At 48.8% G+C, this 20,890-nt stretch overlaps 3 non-coding genes across 3 annotated transcripts; all 3 read right to left on the minus strand.

The window, feature by feature from the left end:
- Window positions 1–3,749: 3,749 nt before the first annotated feature.
- Window positions 3,750–3,841, minus strand: TRNAY-GUA (transfer RNA tyrosine (anticodon GUA)). The gene is given in 2 exon segments: window positions 3,750–3,785; window positions 3,805–3,841. It is a non-coding gene; the product is annotated as a tRNA-Tyr (tRNA).
- Window positions 3,842–10,103: 6,262 nt separating this feature from the next.
- TRNAY-GUA (transfer RNA tyrosine (anticodon GUA)) lies at window positions 10,104–10,194 on the minus strand. The gene is given in 2 exon segments: window positions 10,104–10,139; window positions 10,158–10,194. It is a non-coding gene; the product is annotated as a tRNA-Tyr (tRNA).
- A 4,853-nt stretch (window positions 10,195–15,047) lies between these two features.
- Window positions 15,048–15,139, minus strand: TRNAY-GUA (transfer RNA tyrosine (anticodon GUA)). The gene is given in 2 exon segments: window positions 15,048–15,083; window positions 15,103–15,139. It is a non-coding gene; the product is annotated as a tRNA-Tyr (tRNA).
- Between the last annotated feature and the right edge of the window lie 5,751 nt (window positions 15,140–20,890).

Consider the following 20,890-nt stretch of genomic DNA (forward strand, 5'->3'; position numbering starts at 1 on the left):
GGCTTCAAGTATAGTAAGGAAAAATCTGCAGTCATGACATTTAATGAAGAGGGCGGCGAGCATAGAATACAGGAGTTCGTGCTAAAGGTAGTGAATGAGTACAAGTATCTTGGGGTGTGGATAAATAACAGTGTTGAGTATCTGACAGAGCATGAAAAATATGTAATGAATAAAGCTAGTAGGAATGCAGCTGTCATGAAAAATAGGGCACTGTGGAATTACAATAGGTATGAGGTGGTAAGAGGGATCTGGAAAGGGGTGATGGTCCCTAGCCTGACCTTCGGGAATGCGGTCCTGTGTATGAGGCCAGATGTTCAAGCAAGGCTGGAAATTAGGCAACGGGGAGTAGGGAGGTTAGCTTTGGGAGCACATGGCAATACACCAAATCAGGGGGTACAGGGTGATATGGGATGGGCGTCTTTCGAGAGCAGAGAGGCTAGCAGTAAGATAGCATTTGAGGAACGATTGAGAAGGATGGAGGAAAAGCGGTGGGCTAGGAAAGTTTTCAGATACCTGTATATAAAGAATGTTGACACGAAATGGAGAAAGCGAACTAGAAAATTGACAAGCAAATATCTGGACAGCAGTAAGGGGGCAAATCAGCAATTATCGGTTAAGAAAAAGGTTAAAGGAACAGAGAGAGCTTTGTGGAAAACAGGGATGCTGACGAAATCGGCACTAGAAACATACCGGACCTTTAAACAGGAAATTGTCAAAGAAAATATCTATGATAATTGTAGGGGAAGTTCTTTGTTGTTTGAGGCCAGGACTGGAGTTTTGCGGACTAAGAAGTATAGAGTCAGGTACCAGGAGATAGACACTTTGTGCATTGCGTGCGGAGAGGAGGAGGAAACGGCTGAACACTTGATACTTTTCTGTAAAGGGCTTCACCCTACAGTGGAAGGCAGCGGGGCTGACTTACCCAAGGCATTGGGGTTTAGGGATAGTGAAGGGAAAGTGGATTTTAAGAGGTTAGAAGTAACCAAGCGAAGGTTATCTGATTGGTGGCTAAAAGCAAGACAGGAGTAAAATTTCACAAGACATGGCTAGGTGGCTTGAGCCACCGCCCGATGTAAAGGGTTCAGCCGTATCCATCCATCCATCTTCTTGTGCGGCGCGCTCCGTTTAGTCCTGTCCGCGCCTGTACGGACGCACTGGGAGTCCTCGTGTTTGAACGCCTGCAGCTCGAGCAGCGCGGCACCTTGCACTCTCTCCGGACGTGGCCAGTGCCGCGACAGCGCAAGCACTGCATCGGACGACCGGGTGCGACGACTAAGGCCAGTTCTCCTCCGACCCGTATTTGATGCGGGACATCTTCAGCTGTCATGCTCCTCTTTAGATTCAGAACGACCGCCCTCGTCGTGGAGCCCTTGTGGCTCACACCTTGCACACGCCACCGCTCTCTGCTAACGTCTATGACGGTCCCAGATGCCGCTAATGCGGTACGCGCGTCCTCGTCGGCTACGCCATGCAGCAGCCAGTTAATCCTAAACCTCATCTGCTGATCCTGTGGGTCGATGATGACGCAGCGACGCTTCTTCACCTTCAGTTCCTTAAAGGCCAGCAGCCGCTTTGTAGCCTCCGCGCCGTTAAGGGTGACTGCCCAGAAGTGATTGACCTGGTAGGCTCCCAGGGCCACCACGTCCGGCAGCAAACCAGTAGGCACGAGAGCATCTATCTAACGTTCGACCCTGTAAAGCCTCGCTCGCACGCCGCCGTGCAAAAACGCGGTGTTCACAACGATGCTTCCTTTTGGCAGTTGGGGCAGTATCAGCTGATAATCGGTGTCGTCGCTATCGGTGGTCCTGTTTCCGCGGCCAGCAAGGGCCGCTATCGCCGCTCCGCCGGAGCTCATGATTCTGCGTCCGCACCGAACGGTAGCCGGAAGTAGAATCTAGCCGCGCGATAGGCGTAGCTACAAGGAAGCATGTATTAACGCACATGCTAACTGGCCGGTCAGGCAGCAACCCTTTTGGAGTCTTGCCAAGGTGTGGCAGAGTTCATTGGCCAATGTCTTAGCTGCCGCCACAAAGCACCAGTACTGCTGCAACCCCGCCGAGCAAATGTGTGCAGCACCTGGAGCTGCGTCAGCTGAAACTCTAAAGCAGAGAACGAGGGAAAATAGCAAGTCTTCTCGGTGGCTCGATGATGCAACCAACCTGGCACTCGCATGCAGTCCGACATCTAGTCCACACTTTGCGCTGATTTAGATTGAGATTGCGGGCGCATCGACCGCAGTCGCGTCCACGTTAGCACCACGGAAGGTGAGCTCGGGGAGAACATGCAGTGCGCCAGTTTGCATAAAATTTTCTCTGGCATCAAGGATATAACCTTCAGCGTATCGGCGAGCTAAGTGATTGAAACCTCCACCTGCTAATCTTTTCGGATGGTTATAGGAAGAAATTATTCATGGAATATTACTCAGGGTGAGAGCCCGGATGAAAAAACATCTGCAGTTCTCAAGGCTTAGGATGAGGCTCGGTATAACGATTCCTGCTGCGTTCTAAAGAGCGCTGTTCAAATATGTCGTCCTTTGTTTAATGCCCGTCGTAAGTGAACAAATTACAAATGCTTCATTCATTCATTCATTCATTCATTCATTCATTCATTCATTCATTCATTCATTCATTCATTCATTCATTCATTCATTCATTCGCACTCTTAAAGAATATAAGTTACAAAGATTCACCCAAGGAAGCAACCAGCGGCACATTATTTTTCGTTTCTGCTCGAAGACCGAAGTACTGCGTGCCAGCTAACGAAAATGATACGACTCGCGGTGACAATACCGACATCGGCAGATTTTACCGTAACGCGGCGCGTCCCTCGTTCAAATACTGCTGTTAGACGTTGTACACCGGGAGGGAATATGTTTGGGAGCGTTGGTTCATCGTTACAACAAAAGTATAGCGCGGTAACTACAGAGGACGAGGCGAGGACATGACAGGCGCTTGTAGTTAATTAAATTTCTCGTAGTGTTGCCCATGATTTTCTCTTAGTTTACTTCGAGCGCTGAGAGCTTAAGCTCAGGTGGTGCTTTTGCTTTAGCAAAATGACTCCCTTCTTATCACCCCCTCGCCTTTAACCATGCATTCGTGTTCCCGGCAGCCATGCAGAAAGTCGCTTCATAAAAATGTAAAGCTGTGAGAGTGCTGCTACGCGGCGCAACACCAAGCTCTTATACCTTCATGGGGAAAGGGCAGCGCCACGAGAGCAGCAACAGAAATCCTCATTTGACAACGCCCTTTGCTTAAGGTATAACAATTGGCTGACAACGTAACACTGCGCCCTTTTTAGTTTACGATAATTTGTGCGTATGGTGAAGACCGGATTCGCTCTTCGTGATTTCTACGTTTACAGAGCGTTTGAGATTAGCCTTACCATGTACCGTTTTCTCCGGGAGCTACCATGGCACGTGTTTCGAGAGTATTATTTGCGGAAAGCTTTAGCTTGAGGCTACCTCGGTACTGCATAGTTGCCGCACGGGGAACGAAGTACGCATGCATAACCAGCTTCCGGCTGATAGATCTAAAAGGCAACGTTCGCTTGGGGTTTCAATATTCAATATTCGCCGTTTATGACTATGACAGCTCCACAATTTCGTTTCTCAAGCTTAATTTCGCGCCATAACGCAAATGTAAACCAATATAGTAAAAATGGTAACAGGACGACCGTAATAACTGCTGAAGGTAATCACAGCGCTTGTTCACTGCGCAAGGTTACTCAGGGAGCCAGGAAAAAAAAACTTCTCCGTCGAGCCGGATTCGAACCAGCGACCTAAGGATGCCCATAGTGCGAAGCCTCCTACAGTCCACCGCTCTAAAAACTGAGCTATCGACGGGGACGAAGAAGAAACCGGCTTCTTTTCGGGAAGTGCGTTGTGTGCAGCCCTTGCAGGAAATGCCATCGCGGAAGCGAATCGTTTTACTTTTGACGGGACAATGGCATCGAGGGGCCTGCGCCGCTATTCGCTTCATTTGCTTTCTGCACTGAGGGTTTTCTTGTCTCGTTTTATTTTGCTGCAAATGTGAATGTTTTAGAGAAACGGAAACGCGCCGCAACTGGTGCCTCATTCTCGCTGGACACTTTAACCAGTCAATGAAAGGATTGATAAAGGAGAGGGTAAAATGAGATAGAGCCGCCGCATTCGTGGTTCCCGATTAATTTCCACCGCCCGGGTTTCTTCAACTTCGCTTGTATTTTGTATTTTGTCTCCGTTTTAATGTTGCCGTCGCGGCAGGGATTAGTTTTTAAGCGAAACGCTTCACTAGGCTCGTGTGAGCCACACTACAGATTTGCCACAGGTACACATGCACGAAACCAAGTGGCGTCACGCGGAGAGCAGGTGGTCGCTGCTGCCGCAGCCGTCGTAGCCACCGCGCGCTGACTCCGTCGTCTGACCGTGAAACCGAGTGACGTCACGCGGAGAGCAGGTGGTCGCTGCTGCCGCAGCCGTCGTAGCAACCGCGCGCTGAGTCCGTCGTCTGACCGTGAAACCGAGTGGCGTCACGCGGAGAGCAGCTGGTCGCTGCAGCCGCAGCCGTCGTAGCCACCGCGCGCTGACTCCGTCGTCTGACCGTGAAACCGAGTGACGTCACGCGGAGCGCAGGTGGTCGCTGCTGCCGCAGCCGTCGTAGCCACCGCGCGCTGACTCCGTCGTCTGACCGTGAAACCGAGTGACGTCACGCGGAGCGCAGGTGGTCGCTGCTGCCGCAGCCGTCGTAGCCACCGCGCGCTGACTCCGTCGTCTGACCGTGAAACCGAGTGACGTCACGCGGAGCGCAGGTGGTCGCTGCTGCCGCAGCCGTCGTAGCCACCGCGCGCTGACTCCGTCGTCTGACCGTGAAACCGAGTGACGTCACGCGGAGCGCAGGTGGTCGCTGCTGCCGCAGCCGTCGTCGCCGCCGCGCGCTGCCTCCGTCGTCTGCCCTAAACCACGAGCATCGCCACGAAGCTTCTCGCTTCGAGATATCCCGGCTTAACAGTTTAGCTAAGCCTCAGCCCAACTTTTTTCTTTGCACTAATGCGATCGATAGAGAGGGAGAGAGATAAAACTTTATTGTAATTCGAGAAGGCTGCTCGAGCAACTTGGGTGGCACCCCTAGTCCAAGGCGCCACTGGCTTTCGCTGACTGACGGACTTGCTGAACCAACTTTAGTTGCTGATCCGGAGCCTCGCTGGTCAGGGCCACCTCCCATTGCTCACATGTCGGGTTGGACACAGTTAAGTGTCTTGGTTTCGCTGTGCATTCCCACGATATGTGGTAGAGTGTAGGGCAAGCTCCACACCAAGGTCATGTATTCTGATATAGAGTGGGGCTAATCTTGTGTAGGATGAACAGGTTAGGGAGTGTCGGTCTGAATTTTCCTCCAGTCTATGGCTTCGGTGGAGACGAGTTTTTTGTGAGGGGGTGAATATTTTCTGCGCACCAGCCTAATATGTTTTAATCTGCCACTATACGTGCTAGGCATGGGCGTGGGGCAGGGATGAGGATCCGCCCGGTTGGGTAAATCTCGGGCTAGATCGTTGGCTTCCACATTGCCAGCTAGTCCTTCGTTACCAGGTGTCCATGTTAGTTTGTGTGTTTCGCTTATTTTGACAAGTAGCTCTGTTGCTCCTGAGGGAAGCCTGGCATTAAGAAAGTCTCGGCAGGCGTTTTGGGAGTCTGTTATGATGTGGGAGGACTCTCCTTTTTGGTCTTTGTGTGTGATGATGATAGCGATTGCCAGAGCCTCTGCAGAGGAGGGGTTTTTTGCACAGATAGACGCTTGGATGGCCGGTTTTAGTTGGGGGTCAATTGCAGCGACTGAGAACTTTGCCGGCGTGGGGTAGGCCCCAATGTCTATGTAGACGGCTTTACAGTCTTTTTATAGTTGTTTCTGAAGTGCCTTTGCTCTCGCTTGTCGCCTGCCTTGCTGATGAGCATGATGCATGTGACGTGGGATTGGACTAACGGATTGGACTAATGGTGTGGATTGGAAGGGAGGTTTTACTGCTTCTTGTCTCCAGCCCCGGCCATTTCCCTAATTTAGACAGGATCGTCCTTCCCGCATTTGTTGTTATACGCCGTTCTTTTCGACTTTCAAAGAGGGCTTCTTGGAGCTCGGTAAAAGTGTTGTGCATACCAAGCTCTAGGAGTCGTTCTGTAGAAGTGGCTATCGGAAGATTGAGGGCAGTTTTGTAAGCCCCTCTTATGATTGTATCGATAGCTCTGTTGTCCACAGTGCCCAGTTTTTTGGTAAGGGAGGCCGTATGTTATCCTGCTCATAACTAGGGTCTGGACGAGTCTAAGGGTGTACTCTTGCAACAGGGCAGAAAACTGGGCTAGTTGGTATACGTTCATGATGATAAATCCAGGCTCTCACACCAATCCAAGCGCTGTGTCCCCTCTGTGTCGTTGTGGGTGTCCTCTTCTCTCATACCCTTGCGGTGCCCAGTAATACGGCGAATCATTCTTGAGATTTGATTAACGGTTGTTTTGATGGTTCTGATCGTATGGTCGGATCTGAGGTTACTTTTAAGCCAGAGCCCCAGTATCCGGATCTTGTCCACTTCGTTAATCTTGCGTCCTTCAAGGAAAAGCTCAACTTCTCCTGGGGATATGTAAGGTAGTCTGAGAAGTGTAATGACCTCAGACTTCTCCGGGGCACATTCCAGACCACTTTCCGGGGCAAATTCTTCAACCCTGTGTATGGCTTCTTGTAGGGCTTCTTTTTAGGCACAGGGCTTCTTCTTTTGGGGCTAAAGAGCCGTGTGTATTCCATAGAGTTATATCATCGGCATAGACCGTGTAGCCTATGTCGGGCAGCTTTTGAAGCTTTCTTGCTAGTTTTAGCGTGGCAATATTGAACAGGAGGGGGTATATTACAGCCCCTTGAGAGTTACCCTTATTAGGCATGGAGAAGGGTTCAGAACGGACTTCACCAATGCCTTTGGTGGCGGTTCTGTTGGAAAGGAAAGCCTTGATGTAGCTAAAGACCTTCTATCCACAGTTTAGACCACTAAGCTTCTCTAGGATAGGCTGATTGGAGATGTTGTCAAAGGCTCCTTTTAAATCCAGGGCTAAAAGAAGGTTTTCTCCGTTGGTGGGTATTGTATTAATCACTTCTTCGCTAATCCTTAGGAAGGCATCCGGTACAGAGGCCTTTTCAGAATCCCACCATTGTGGAGGGGTAAAAATTGTTATCTTCTATATAGTTCTGGAGTCTGGTGTGTATGATTCTTTCATACATTCTGCCCAGGCAGGAGGTTAGGGAGATTGGGCGGAGGGACTCTACTGCCGGGGGTTTCCCGGCTTTGGGAATCATAGTGATGTCCGCTAGGCGCCACTCAGCTGGTACCTGGCCTTTCTCCCATAATTCCCTTTAATGTAGTTTGTTAGGTTCTTCAGATGGTCGTTGCTGAGGTTCCGAATTATAGCGTTATTAACCTCGTCTACGCCCTGTGCTGTGTTCCGCTGAGCCGTTCTTGCTGCAGCATAAACTTCAGACACCGTTAAAGGGGCGTCTAAGCTTGGAGTTTCTTGCCCTTCGTAGGTCAGGATACATGGAGGGGTGTGTTCTTCTATGTACTTGCGATGCATGGCTGCTATGAGGTCGTCGTCTGTGCCTTGAAACTTATGGGCAACTGTTTGAAGAGTTCGGCTGGTGACTGATTTGGCCTTATACGGGTCGATCATCCATCTTAAGATGGTTCATGTCTGTGCTGTGCTTAGGGTGCCTTTCAGGGAAGCGCAAATTTCAGACCAGTTTTGTCTAGATAGTTGTATAGCATATGCTTGCTCTTGCTGTGTAATCTCAGCAATTCGTAGATGTAGTTTTCTTTTGAGACGCTGCCTTTTCCAGCGTTTAGTGAGTTATTTTCGAGCCTCCCATTGATGCAATAGGTGGCGATCTATATCCGGTGCTTCTACGGTCCGTTGGATGGTTTCAGTGTTGCATGCGCGGGCATCTTTGATTAGTTGAGTCCACTCTTGAATACATTTAATGCCTCCTTCTGGCGGCGGGCATTCTCTGATTTTTTTACATTCCGTGATCTGTACATTTCCCAGAGCTCCTCTGATTCTGGCAGTTGGTATAGAGAGACTTATGATCTTGAGGTCGCTTCCAAAGAATTCCTCTAAATTAGTCCAGGTTGCGCGATTAATGTTCCTAATGAAGGTGAGGTCTGGGCAGGCATCTCGGCTAATACTGTTCCCTGTTCTAGTGGGAGAGGTAGTATCAGTGACGAGCCCTAAACCTAGCATTTACACGGCTTCAAGTAGATTTTCACCTTTTTGAGAGTCGCTTATGTAGCCCCAGCAGCTGTGTCTTGCATTCATGTCTCCCGGAACCATCAAGGGGTTGTCCTAGGCTATTCTGACGCATTCTGTTAGTATAGGCAGAAAGTCTTCCTTCTCGCGGCTTGGAGGGCTGTAGAGATTTAGGACAAAGATGCTCTGTTTTCTCTCTTTTTCGGCATAACTTCCACTAGAACATGGTTAATATCTATGAAGGGGAGTTGATGTGCGACTGTCGTAACTGATTTGGCACAAGAGTAGCTACTCTCGGCGAGTCCGTATGTGCCATTGTATAATATCCACGAAGGTAAGGAGCCACGCGGGTTTACTGGAGACTGATTATATCTAGTGGTATAGGAGTCTTTTGAATGAACGTAAGCAAGGAACTGTAATTATTTTTGAAGGTTCGACAATTCCATTGCCAGATTTCTAAGTGATTTTGTGCTTGTTTACGGGAGGGGGTCATCTTGACTGCTAGCTACATATTCAGAATCGCTGACGTCAGCCACGCTTGTGTGTCTTCTGTGGGCTTTGGTCCGGGGGTTGTCAGTTAGACTTGCGCGTTTCTTGACTCCCTGCGTTACGAATTGGATTTTAGAGTTGAATTATTCGTGCACAGCGGAGATTTGCTGCTGCATTTGGAGGGCTTTTTGTTGCATTTGTTGTTGCATAGCTTGCATCTGAGCCTGGATTTGGGCCATGATTTGTTGGAGAGTGGGCTGTTCAACATTTTTGTCAGGTGGAGGGCATTGATGAGGGGCTTGGGGTAAGTGAAGCCCCCTCTCATTTCAGGCTTTGACTCTGTCCAGATCGTATTTAACATGTATTGACATCGCACTTTGACGTACTCTATGGTGATGTCCACTTAACGCGTTACGCGTGACGCGTTACGCAAGCATCACAATTTGGGGAAGGTGCCCACGCGAAGTTTCTGAACGCAACGCTATCATACACCGCTGCAAAAGAGGCCGTTTCCTCTTCCCCTGGGCTAGAGCTGTGTGGAAGGCTCTTCGGCAACACGCAATCGAAATTGCTAATCTGGCTGTGCTTGTGCAGCACTGGAATTGTCTGGTAATGTGCACGCCCGCAATTATGTTATGTTAATGAACGGACTGCATGTATGGTATTGTTTGCATTGTACATTTGAATCACTGTTTAATTCTTGTAGTACTATTGTACTGCATAACTCATTGTAATGCGTATGGGACGCACGGTTTAAGAATATTTTCTTACACCATGAAGTGACGTCGCGGCTGCAAAAATTGTTCCCCGGCCTAGTCAAGGTCGGTTGACCACTTTCTGCAATAGGAGCTTTTAACATTGTACGAATGTTGGGAATAAACTCGATTTGATTTGAGAAATTACGCTAGCGATTTCCCTTTACACTTACTGTTTCCGTTGTTACACCATATCCAGCAAGCAGTTATCAAGGACGACGCTCATTGGTCTGGGATAGCTCCATCACCGGCCGCCGTGGTGCATCCAACTGTCGCCATCCTCTTCTACTTCCCGATGATTTACTAGTTCCGTGCGCACGCCGTTGCTTTAAGGGCGTTGTATATACCTGTAGTACACCGGAAGAACTTGGCCAGAGATCCCGGGTTCGAACCTGGCTGCGGCGGCCGCGTCTATTTTCCTTAAGTGCGCCCAGAGCAGCCCTTCCTTCGGGAGGTGGCGTAAAAGCGTAACTATTTTCTCTTTGACTACACAATGGCCCCTGGTTGCCTGCACTTCAAAATGTTGATGTGACGACGTTAACCTGCCGGAGATCATTTCACAACTACGGGTTGTTCTTCCTTGGGCTGAAAAATACGAAAAAGAGCACTCCGTCGAGCCGGATTCGGACCAGCGACCTATGGATTCACGCAGCACGAGACCTCTACAGTCCACCGCTCTACCAACTGAGCTATCGACGGGGACGGAGGCGACACCTGCTTCTTTTCCATAAGAGCGCCCGCAGCAGCCCTTCCTTCGGGATGCGGCGGGACGAGACAATAGCCCCAAGCGGCCTGCTCCGCAACTCACCTTCCTGCGTTTCGCACTAAGAAATTGCTTATGTCACCATTGTTCTGATTGGCTGCTTTTCTCGGGTTTCTTCGTCCCATTGTGTTCCTTGTTCAGTGGACTCCTGTAATTGTAATAGTTTGTTCAGATACGCCATTTTGAAGAACTCCTGACGCAAATAAGTGTTCCAAATTGCAGTAAAATATGATCAAATTGCCGGAAGATGTACGCTATGATCACTGTCATAAGCATTATATACAGCCTTAAAGGCCCAGGGGGGAATGATATAAAACACATGAGATGGCGCGCGGACGTCGCCGAACATAGCACAGATATTGCGCTCACATATAACAAATAATGCAAGAACAATGAAAACTAGAAACCCTCAAGAAAGCATTTGACCGGTCGGTGTCTCTCCTTTGTGTCCTGTATTGTTACGCGCTGCTCTATTTTCATGGATCACCAACTCGCCCAACAAGCAACACTTCCGGAATAAAACGGTGACACAAGGATGATTAAATCACAAAAGGGTAATTAAATATGCTTAAAGGGTCAGCGACCACGGAGAAAAATTTTCGGGATTAGTTTTAGTAACATCAAAACCAGAACATCTCCAAGGACGTGCGCTGCGTTGCATTTTCTTTACCATTGTAGTATAGTGCCCACTTACCGCCCTAAGAGGTTCGATGGAAGATAAAATGGTTAAACATGTCTTATATTATTATCCTGCTTATTTTGCTGTTTCCTGTCCAGACTACTAAACTGACCGACGGCTTTTGCTTCTAATTTATTAATTACTGCATGTCATTCAAACATTTTTGTTTAAATAATTATCACTAATCCAACGCATTTCAATCCATTTCAAATTTTGTTTTCACTCGTTTGACTATTTTTCCACTTTTCCTTCCATGCACGGTAGTTTCCTGTCTTCTAACTTTATCGACGTCCACGCTAATTCGACCATTTTTCGGTTCTCTGGCTCATCGCATCGACAACAAATTTTGTCGCACATCACCCGCTATCGATTACAATCATTCGTAAGATCGTAACTGTTCTCAGAACGACACAACGGCTGTCGACACGGTTTGCGGACACGCAATGCTGCTTGACCTATACATATATATCGTATTATGCGGAGTAAGTTCATAGGGGGAGTCAATCTGACAGCACACTGCGCATGGAGCCAATGCATTCATCCTAAACAGGCTTGACGTTCGGATCAAGGGACATATATAGCAAACGAGTTTTTTGCGCGGATTTACGTGGACATTATGCGGACATATAGGAGATGCTTCTCTTTAAGGCTAAAGATGCTTTCCACTCCGCTGTTTGCACTAGATTACTTCTTTCAACCAACAATGGAGGCAGATGATGTGACTATATTTACATCAAAATGTAAAATATCTGCCAAGTCTACTGTAACCATTATTGCTCGCTTTGAATGGGTGGGGTGTTTTTTAGTGCATAGCATTTCCGGCCGCCATCGTGGATTTCGCCGATGGGAGTCCGAAACCAGGGCCGGGTGGTCTAGAACCTCTGTCGGTTTTGAGAAAAGTTGCTGATGGCTTAGCTCTAGTTAATCCTGGTCCAAAGCAAAAAGCTGCATCTCCCTGGCTGCGTTTGTGTTCGTGCGACTGGCTGTTTCCATAGACGCGTTTCGGGTGTCCACCGAGATATGTGAGAGAGGCGTGATTTCCTTTCCTAAAATCCAACTTTATTTCATTTTCCTTCTCTTTACGGGCGCGGTTGGGGTGCCCACCGAGAAATATGAGACAGGCGTAATATCCTCTCCTTAAAACCAATTTTCACATTATTTTTGACCCGCCGCGGTGGCTCAGTGGTTAGAGCGCTCGGCTACTGATCAGGAGTTCCCAGGTTCGATCCCGACCGCGGCGGCTGCGTTTTTACGGAGGAAAAACGATAAGGCGCCCGTGCGCTGTGCGATGTCAGTGCACGTTGAAGATCCCCGGGTGGTCCAAATTATTCCGGAGCCCTCCACTACGGCACCTCTTTGTTCTTTTCTTCTTTCACTCCCTCGTTTATCCCTTCCCTTACGGCGCGGTTCAGGCGTCCAATGATATATGAGACAGATACTGCGCCATTTCCTTTCCCCAAAAACCAATTAATAATTCATTTCATTTTCCTTCCTTTACGGGCGCGGTTCGGGTGCCGATCTCCGCGGCAGGCGTCGCATCGATCACACGTAGCGTTCCGCTGAACGTATACAAGTGCACCGGCGTTTTATGCAGAACCCACTTTCATGACTTGTGCAGGCGATGCCGGCAGACGCTTTACCGCTGGACCGGAGGTCAAGGTCAATTGCCAAAGGTTAAAAGTCAAAGGGCAAAATTCAAAGATCAAGGTCAAAGTCGAGATAGATGGTGTAACAGCCGCTGGTGTCCCAGCTTAAGCTGACGTCATGTGTCGAACCTCACTACCACCAGTTATGCTCATGGTTTGACCTCTACAGACATTCAAGTCGACACTTGAGGCCACCGTGACCTCTAGCTACATAGAAGTTTAAATTTGCGGCCTCCGTGACCGCTAGCTACATTCAAGGTCAACTTTGCGGCCCCGCTGAGGGCTCTAAATTTTAAGCTGGCGCGGTGAAGCTTTTCGCTTAAAAAAAGGAGCATAAAAATACATTACGCGCAACGTGGGGCTTGAAGCCATGACCCTGAGATTAAGAGTATCATGCTCGACCGACTGAGATAGCCGGGCAACGGCCGAGGCGGCAGAGTAGCATCGGTTGGCTGCACGGCCAGGCGGCAATTTTTTTTAGCTTTGCCAAGGGGTGTGGCAAAGTTCTTTGGCCGATGTAATAGCGGCCGCTACAGAGCAGCGCTACTACTGCAACCTCGCCGAGCAAACGTGTGCAGCACCTGGAGCTGTGCCAGCGGAAACCAGAAACGGAGACGCGAAGCAGCGTGGAAAACGAAGAAAAGCGTCTTGTCGGTGGCTCGAGGAGGCAACTAACCTGGCGCTGGCGTGCACTCCGACTTCTCGACCACACTTCGCGCTGCCTTCGATTAAGATCGCGGGTGTACAGACTCGGCTGGATGAAACAAGCAGCGCTGCCGCGTCCACGTTAGCACCCCGAAAGATTGATTCGGGAAAAACTGTGCCTCCAGTTTGCATGCGATGCTCGTCCCAGACGAAGGATTACTCTGGCGGTTGAAGACACAACTGATCGCGATCGATGACGAAATCCTCTGGCACAGATGCCTCCAGAAGCGGTTGCAACTTTCTTCGTGTCATCGAGCTAAGTGGTTCAAAGTTCGAACCTGGAAACTTTTTGAAAGGTTGAGAAAGAAATGAATTAGGCAAAGGGAGCTTCATGTAGAAATGTCTTTGCGCATGAACTTTTCAAGGTGCAGGATGAGGCTTGATGCAACCATTCTTGCTCTCTTCTAAAGACGTTGTTCAAGTGCGTCATCCTTTGTTGGAAGCCAGTGCTAAGTCAACAAACGCTTCATTCATTCTCACACTCATGAATCTAGGTTACCATGACTTTCTTTCTCAGCAACCACTCTGCCTCAGTGGTTATGGCACTCGGCAGCTGACCCGAAAGAGGCGGGCTCGATCCCGGCTACAGCAGTCGCATTTCGAGTCCATCGAAATGAAAGCGGCCCGCCTACATGCGATGTCAAGGCATGATACAGCACCCCAGATGGTCGATGTTATCCGCATCCCTCCACTACAGCGTCTCTCACAACCTGAGTCGCTTTGGGACGTTTAACCCCCTAAACCAAACTAAACCAAACCAAAATCAAGACATTCTTTAATTCACTCAAGAAACAAACCAGACACATACTATACTTGTTTTCGTTTCAGCTGCAAGATCGAAGTACTGTGTGCTTATTAACAAAAATGTCTAATTTTCCAACGGTGCGCCACTATTTCAGATACTCCTGCTACATGCTGTATTTCAAAAGAATTTCCTGTAGTGTTGCCCAAGATTTTGGCTTTCAGTTTACTTCAAACGCAAAGTGTTCTAGCTAAGGGGGTGTTCTCGCTTTGACACACTGACTTATTTTCCTTAACTCCATCGCCATTAACCATGCATTTATGCACTCGGCAGCCATGCAGAAAGTGGCCTCATAAAAATGTATACTGCTACGCGGCGCAACACAGCGCTCTTACTTTCATGGGGAAAGGGCAGCGCCAAGAGAGCCACAACAGCAGTCCGTCATTTGAAAACGCCCGCTACAGCAAGACATAACAATTAGCTGATAACATAACAATTAGCTGACAACGTTACACTGCGCCCTTTTCAAGTTTACGACAATTTGCGCGTACGGTGAAGACCGTGATACAGATTCCCTTTTCGTGATTTCTACGTCTACAGAGCGTTTGAGATTAGCGTTGCTGCGTACAGCTGCCTTCTGGAGCTACCATGGCATGTGTTACGCGAGTATTATTTGTAGAAAGCTTTAGCTTGCGGCTGCCTCGATCCTGCACAGTTACCGCACGGGGAACGAACTACGCTTGCGAGTGGCACCCATGCTCAACGAGCTTCCGGCTGATACATCTAAAAGGCAACGTTAGCTAGGAGTGCTTAATATTCAATATTCGCCTCTTATGAATATGAAAGTCCCGCAATTTTTGTTTACCAAGCTGAATTTCGCCTAACGCAAATCTAAAACACTTTATTAAAAGTGTTAATAGGATCACTGTAATAACTGACGAAGGTAATCAGCGCTTGTTCACAGCGCAAGAATACTCAGAACTTGTGGGGCGGGGGGGGGGGGGTGAGAGGAATTCCTCCGTCGAGCCGGATTCGAACCAGCGACCTATGGAAGACCATAGTGCGAAGCCTCCTACAGTCCACTGCTATACCAACTGAGCTATCGACGGGGACGGAGGCCAAATCTGCTTCTTTTCATTAAGTGGGTTGTGTGCAGCCCTTGCTGGAAATGCCATCGCGGCAGCGAATCGTTTTACTTTTGACGGGACAATGGCCTCGAAGGACCTCCGCCGCTATCCACTTTCCTCGCATTGTCCACTGAGTGTTTTCTTGTCTCGTTTTATTTTACGGCAAATGTGAATGTTTTATGGAACAAGAAACTCGCCGCAACTGGTGCCTCATTCTCGCTGGACACTTTAACCAGTCAATGAAGGAATTGATAAAGGAGAGGGTAGAAAGAGATAAAGGCGCCGTATTCGTGGTTCCCGATTAATTTACACCGCCCGGGTTTCTTCAACACTCGCTCGTATTTTGCATTTTGTGTCCGTTTAAATGCGACCATGGCGGCAGGGGTTTTTTTTTTTTTGCACTTCTGCGATCGCTGTTATCCGTCCAAAGAGGCGATTTCCACGAACTCGGTGGCAGTGCCTTTTATAATTTAATACCGGTAATGGGCGGGAGTAACTGAAGTCCCTCCCATTTCAGGCTGTGGCTTTTTTCAGCTCGTATTTAACATGCATTGACATCCCACTTTGACGTACTCTATGGTGATGTCCACCTAACGCGTTACGCAAGCATCACATTGTGGGAAGCAGCCCACACGGAGTTTCTGAACGCAATGCTATCCTATACCGCTGCAAAAGAGGCCGTTTCCTCTTTCCCTTTGCTAGAGCTGTGAGCAAAGCTCTTCGGTAACAAGCAATCGACAGTGCCAATCTAGCTGTGCTGGTGCAGCACTGGAATTGTCTGGTAATGTGTGCGCGCGCAATTATGTTATGTGGATCAACGGACTGCATGTATGGTATTGTTTGCATTGTACGTTTGAATCCCAATCTAATTCTTAAAGAACTATTACCATTTTGTTCATAACTCATTGTACTGCGTATGGGACGCATGGTGTAAGGATATGTTCTTACACCATGATGTGACGTCGCGGCTGCCAAAATTGTTCCCCGACCTAGTCAAGGTCTGTTGACAGCTTTCTGCCATAGGAGCTTTCACATTGTACGTATGTTGGGAATAAACTCGATTTGATTTGAGAAATCACGCTAGCGATTTCTTTTCACATTTACTGTTTGCGTTGTTACACCACACACAGCAAGCAGTTATCAAGGACGCCTCGCATTGGTCTGGGATCGCTCCATCACCGGCCGCCGTGGTGCATCCAACTGTCGCCATCCTCTTCTACTTCCCGATGATTTACTAGTTTCATGCGGACACCGTTGCTTGAAGGGCGCTGTATATACCTGCAGCAAACCGGAAGAACTTGGCCAGAGATCCCGGGTTCGAACCCGGCGGCGGCGGCCGCGTTTCTTTTCCTCATGTGCGCCCAGAGCTGCCCTTCCTTCGGGAGGCGGCGCGAAAGCGTAACGGTGTTCTCTTGACGACACAATGGCCCCTGGGTGCCTGCACTGCGATTCAAAATGTTGATGTGACGACGTTAACCTGCCGGAGATCATTTCACAACTACGGGTTGCTCTTCCTTGGGCTGAAAAACGAAGTGCTCCGTCACGCCGAATTCGAACCAGAGGCCTATAAATGTCCATAGCACGAAGCCTCCTACAGTCCACCACTCTACCAAATGAGCTATCGACGGGGACGGAGGCGACGCCGGCTTCTTTTCCTCAAGAGCGTCGAGAGCAACCCTTCCTTCGGGATGCGGTGGGACGAGAAAATGGCCCCAAGCGGCCTGATCCGCAACTCACCTTCCCCCGTTTCGCACTAAGAAATTCTTTACATCACCATTGTTCTGATTGGCTTTCCCCCGCGTTTCTTCGTCCTATTGAGTTGTCTTTTAAGTGGACTCTTGCAGTTGCTGTAAATTGTTCAGATACTCCATTTTCAAGAACTCCTGACGCAAGTAAGTGTCCCAAATTGCAGTAAAATGTCGTCAAATATCCGGAAGATATACGCTAACTAAGATCACTGTGATCTGCATTATCTACAGCCGTAAAGGCTCGAAGAGCATAACATGAGGGGGCAGGGGGGAATGATATAAAACACATGAGATGGCGCTCGGACGTCGCCCAACATAACACAGTTTTTGCGCGCAAAATAACAAGTAATGCAAGAACAACGAAGACTAGAATCCCTTAAGAAGGCAATTCACCATTCGGAATAAAACTGTGACAGAAGAATGAATAAATCACAAAAGGGTGATTAAATTTGCTTCTAGTGTCAGCGACCACGGAGGAAAAATTTTCGCAATTAGTTTTAGTAACATCAAAACCAGAACATCTGCAAGGACGTGCGCTGCGGTGCATTTTCTTTGCCCATTGTACTATAGAGCCGACTTACCGCCCTAAGAGGTTCGAAGGAAGATAAAATGGTGAAATCTGTTTTATAATATTATCAATAAGAAAACACTGAAAAACCAACGCAAATACATTAATGAAACTAGCACGCATAAAGCGAAATAACCATCCTGGAACAAGCTGCCTCAAGAAGCTGTAAGTGTTGAGAGTGGCGAACTGTTCTCATCATTCTCATCGGATGTGTTTAATAAAGGTTGATCTGTGGGGTATCGATGTGCTTTGTAGTGCTTTGTTAAAAATGTTCTGCATTGCTTTGTTTCCTTTCCGTTCGGATGTTAGGCAGTATCAAACCACTTCCATTGAGATATTTTGCTCTGTGTTGCGCCTGGACTGTATGTGCACTCTTTTGGTTCCATTATGTTCTCATATTACTTTGTACACTCCACTCATTTTCATGTTTTCATATCTACAGCGCTAAAGACGGGACAGAAGGAACACACACGTCACACAACAGAGCGCTGTTTTTCACGCCGGTAAGCTTGTCTCACCATACTCAATAGTTCCGGTCTAGATGTTTTCGGCTCGACCGCGAACTTGGGCCCCTGGCATAGGACTTGCCAGATGTTGTGTGGAAGGAAGACACCCTCCTTGACGTGGATCTGTTGTCCTGTCGCTGGGGTCTTCTTGGGAAGTAGCGCACGAAGTGCTGATGATCGTCTGCTGCCAAAGGAATTCAGTGGTACGGTGAATACACCCTGATAACTGCTGCCACTGGTTCTTTGAATGGTCTGGTCCCGCATAGAAATGTACCAGAACCTTCAGGTGTTCCATGTACGCCGCACTTGCTGCAGCCATTCCGACCGGAGAAGCTTGCAGAGTCTTCTTCCATGGCTCGCTGAGGGTTAAACACCGCCAAATAGGACGGAAAGGTCGGGTGGAAGGATCCTCCTTCGAACGAAAAAGCCGAGCGAGCGAGCTCTGCACGTAGCCGCAGCGACTACTGGTACCACTTGGGAAGGATCAAGAGCACACGCAAAAGAGAAATGAAGTTCCACAATACATTATGCTGGGCGAGTTGGATTTAACCTCCATATCTACAGCGCTAAAGACGGGAAGGAACGAACACACACAACAGAGCGCTCTGTTGTGTGACGTGTGTGTTCATTCTGTCCCGTCTTTAGCGCTGTAGATATGGAAGTTAAAAACCGACTCGCCCAGCATACTGTATTGTGGAACTTTTTTTTTTAATTGGTTTTGGGGGGAAAGGAAATGGCGCAGTATCTGTCTCATATATCGTTGGACACCTCAACCGCGCCGTAAGGGAAGGGTATAGGAGGGAGTGAAAGAAGAAAGGAAGAGAGAGGTGCCGTAGTGGAGGGCTCCGGAATAATTTCGACCACCTGGGGATCTTTAACGTGCACTGTCATCGCACAGGACACGGGCGCCTTAGCGCTTTTCCTCCATAAAAACGCAGCCGCTGCGGTCGGGTTCGAACCCGGCAACTCCGGATCAGTAGTCGAGCGCCCTAACCACTGAGCCACCACGGCGGGGCATTGTGGAACTTCATTTTCATGTAATTTTGCACTGTGTTTTCCGTGTCTACACAGCACGGTTTTCTTTCCGTCCTCACGTTAAGTGGCATCAAGAAAGTCCTACTGAGGCCCTATGTTGGGCTGATAGTATCTGTAGATAAATAAACTGAGCAGGGAGTTTGTTTCTTGCTGAAATATCTGCAAGTAATGGTGAGAAGGAAGCGAAGACGCACACGCGTCTGGGAGAAAATGTTTGCGTGCGTTATGGGCTCTAGTAGAAAGAGAGATAGGAGGCAGACAAAACAGGCGCTTTCGGTGAGAGCTAAATCCAAATATATCGTGAAGAAAATTTACATCTTGAGTGTTGCGCCTCTTTTTCCATATTCTTTTTTCTCCTGTTGTCGGCAACATTTTCTTTTATTCAGATTATTTTTATTTCAGCATTACAGGCCGGTCCTAATCCTCTAGGCTGTGGAAATATGGGGGCGGGGGGGGGGGGGGGGCAGCCTTTCGCTCCCGCACTCCCACTCCTCTTATGCAGCGTTCCCGCTCGCTAACCGCGGAGGGGTTCGTGCTCGTGGGAACAAAGGGAAGGGACGACAAAGCGTGAACACTCATATCGTATTTATTACACTTGCAATTAATACATAGAGCGGGCCAGCTAGCTACAGAACATCAACGAGGCATTCCTCGGAAATAGAAGGCTACGTAAGAAGGGCTTCCGACTTACCGGCGGGGGCAGTGGCGCGACTTCAGAGATATCGGCGGCGAACATTTGTATGCGCCGACAATGCCGGCCGGGTTTTTGCCGTGCGGGCCGCATTCTTGGAGCCAAGCTATCCCCGAGCATTTGCTGGGGAAGGAGACAAGAGCGCACGTTTCCTGCTCTCGCTTCGCTGAATGGAACCATAAGTCGAGCGGCAAGGCACGACGGATCTCCGTGCGCCGGCCGCGGAAGGCGAGGAGAACATCAGCTGCAACCGCTCGTGACGCTGGCCTGATCTCGAAGGGACAGACAACGGCTCCGAGGAAATCCCCGTAACCTATGAGGTGGCGTTCCCGTCGCTGTTTCCGCTTCCCTCATGAGGGAGACTTTCCTGCTCCTCCAGCTGGTGCTGTCCTGACGCACGATGGTGAAGATGGACCGCGTCGAAATTTTGGGGGGGAAACAGGTTCTCCACAAGGCAAGACGAACCTAGACTTTTGTTTCCCTATTTCCTACTCCTTGGTTGCAGTCGGCTCACAGATTTCAATCTCCCCTTGAAGCGCTCCAATAAGCAAATTGACGCAGGCATGAAAATTTGAATAAATATTCGTATTTAATTAACCAACGACGCGGAATTTAAAAGCTCTTCTGATATGCGCCACAATGAGAATGCTAACTAAAAAAATGTCAGTGGCTTAGCTCGGCTATGCCAGGATATACGTAGCGAAAGGTACGTTTCCCTAGCTGAACTTGTTGTAATCACTATATGCCTAGCAATGGGAGACACTCTGTATACACATCTTTTATTGATGCTCCGTCTCGGCGGCTATGCGCCCTCTGTTACGCTCGCCATTTTGGCATATCCGTTTGGTAAACCGTCCCTCTCTGTTCGAGTGTCTCCACTGCTCTCTTCGCCTTCTTGCGCTCATTCTCTATTTGTTGAGTACTCAAATGTCAGGCGACAACCTAAGGATCGGAAGAGTTAATCTTCTCTTGTCTATACTTCCGTTTCGCAGCGGCTGGACTCCCCTCTGCATTCATGTCAAACGTTGTGATACAGCCGCCCATTACATCGCCGCCTTTTATACGCAATGCTGCGCATGCGACGCGTGGTTCGAGTGATAGAGCGGCGTGCGGCGAGGCGGCGGCGGAGCGCGCTGCGCACTTCTGTGGTCTCTCTTGTTACTATGGTATCGCCACGTGCGCACA

This window comes from Amblyomma americanum, chromosome 2, assembly GCF_052857255.1.
Source record: "Amblyomma americanum isolate KBUSLIRL-KWMA chromosome 2, ASM5285725v1, whole genome shotgun sequence".
NCBI lineage: Eukaryota > Metazoa > Arthropoda > Arachnida > Ixodida > Ixodidae > Amblyomma > Amblyomma americanum.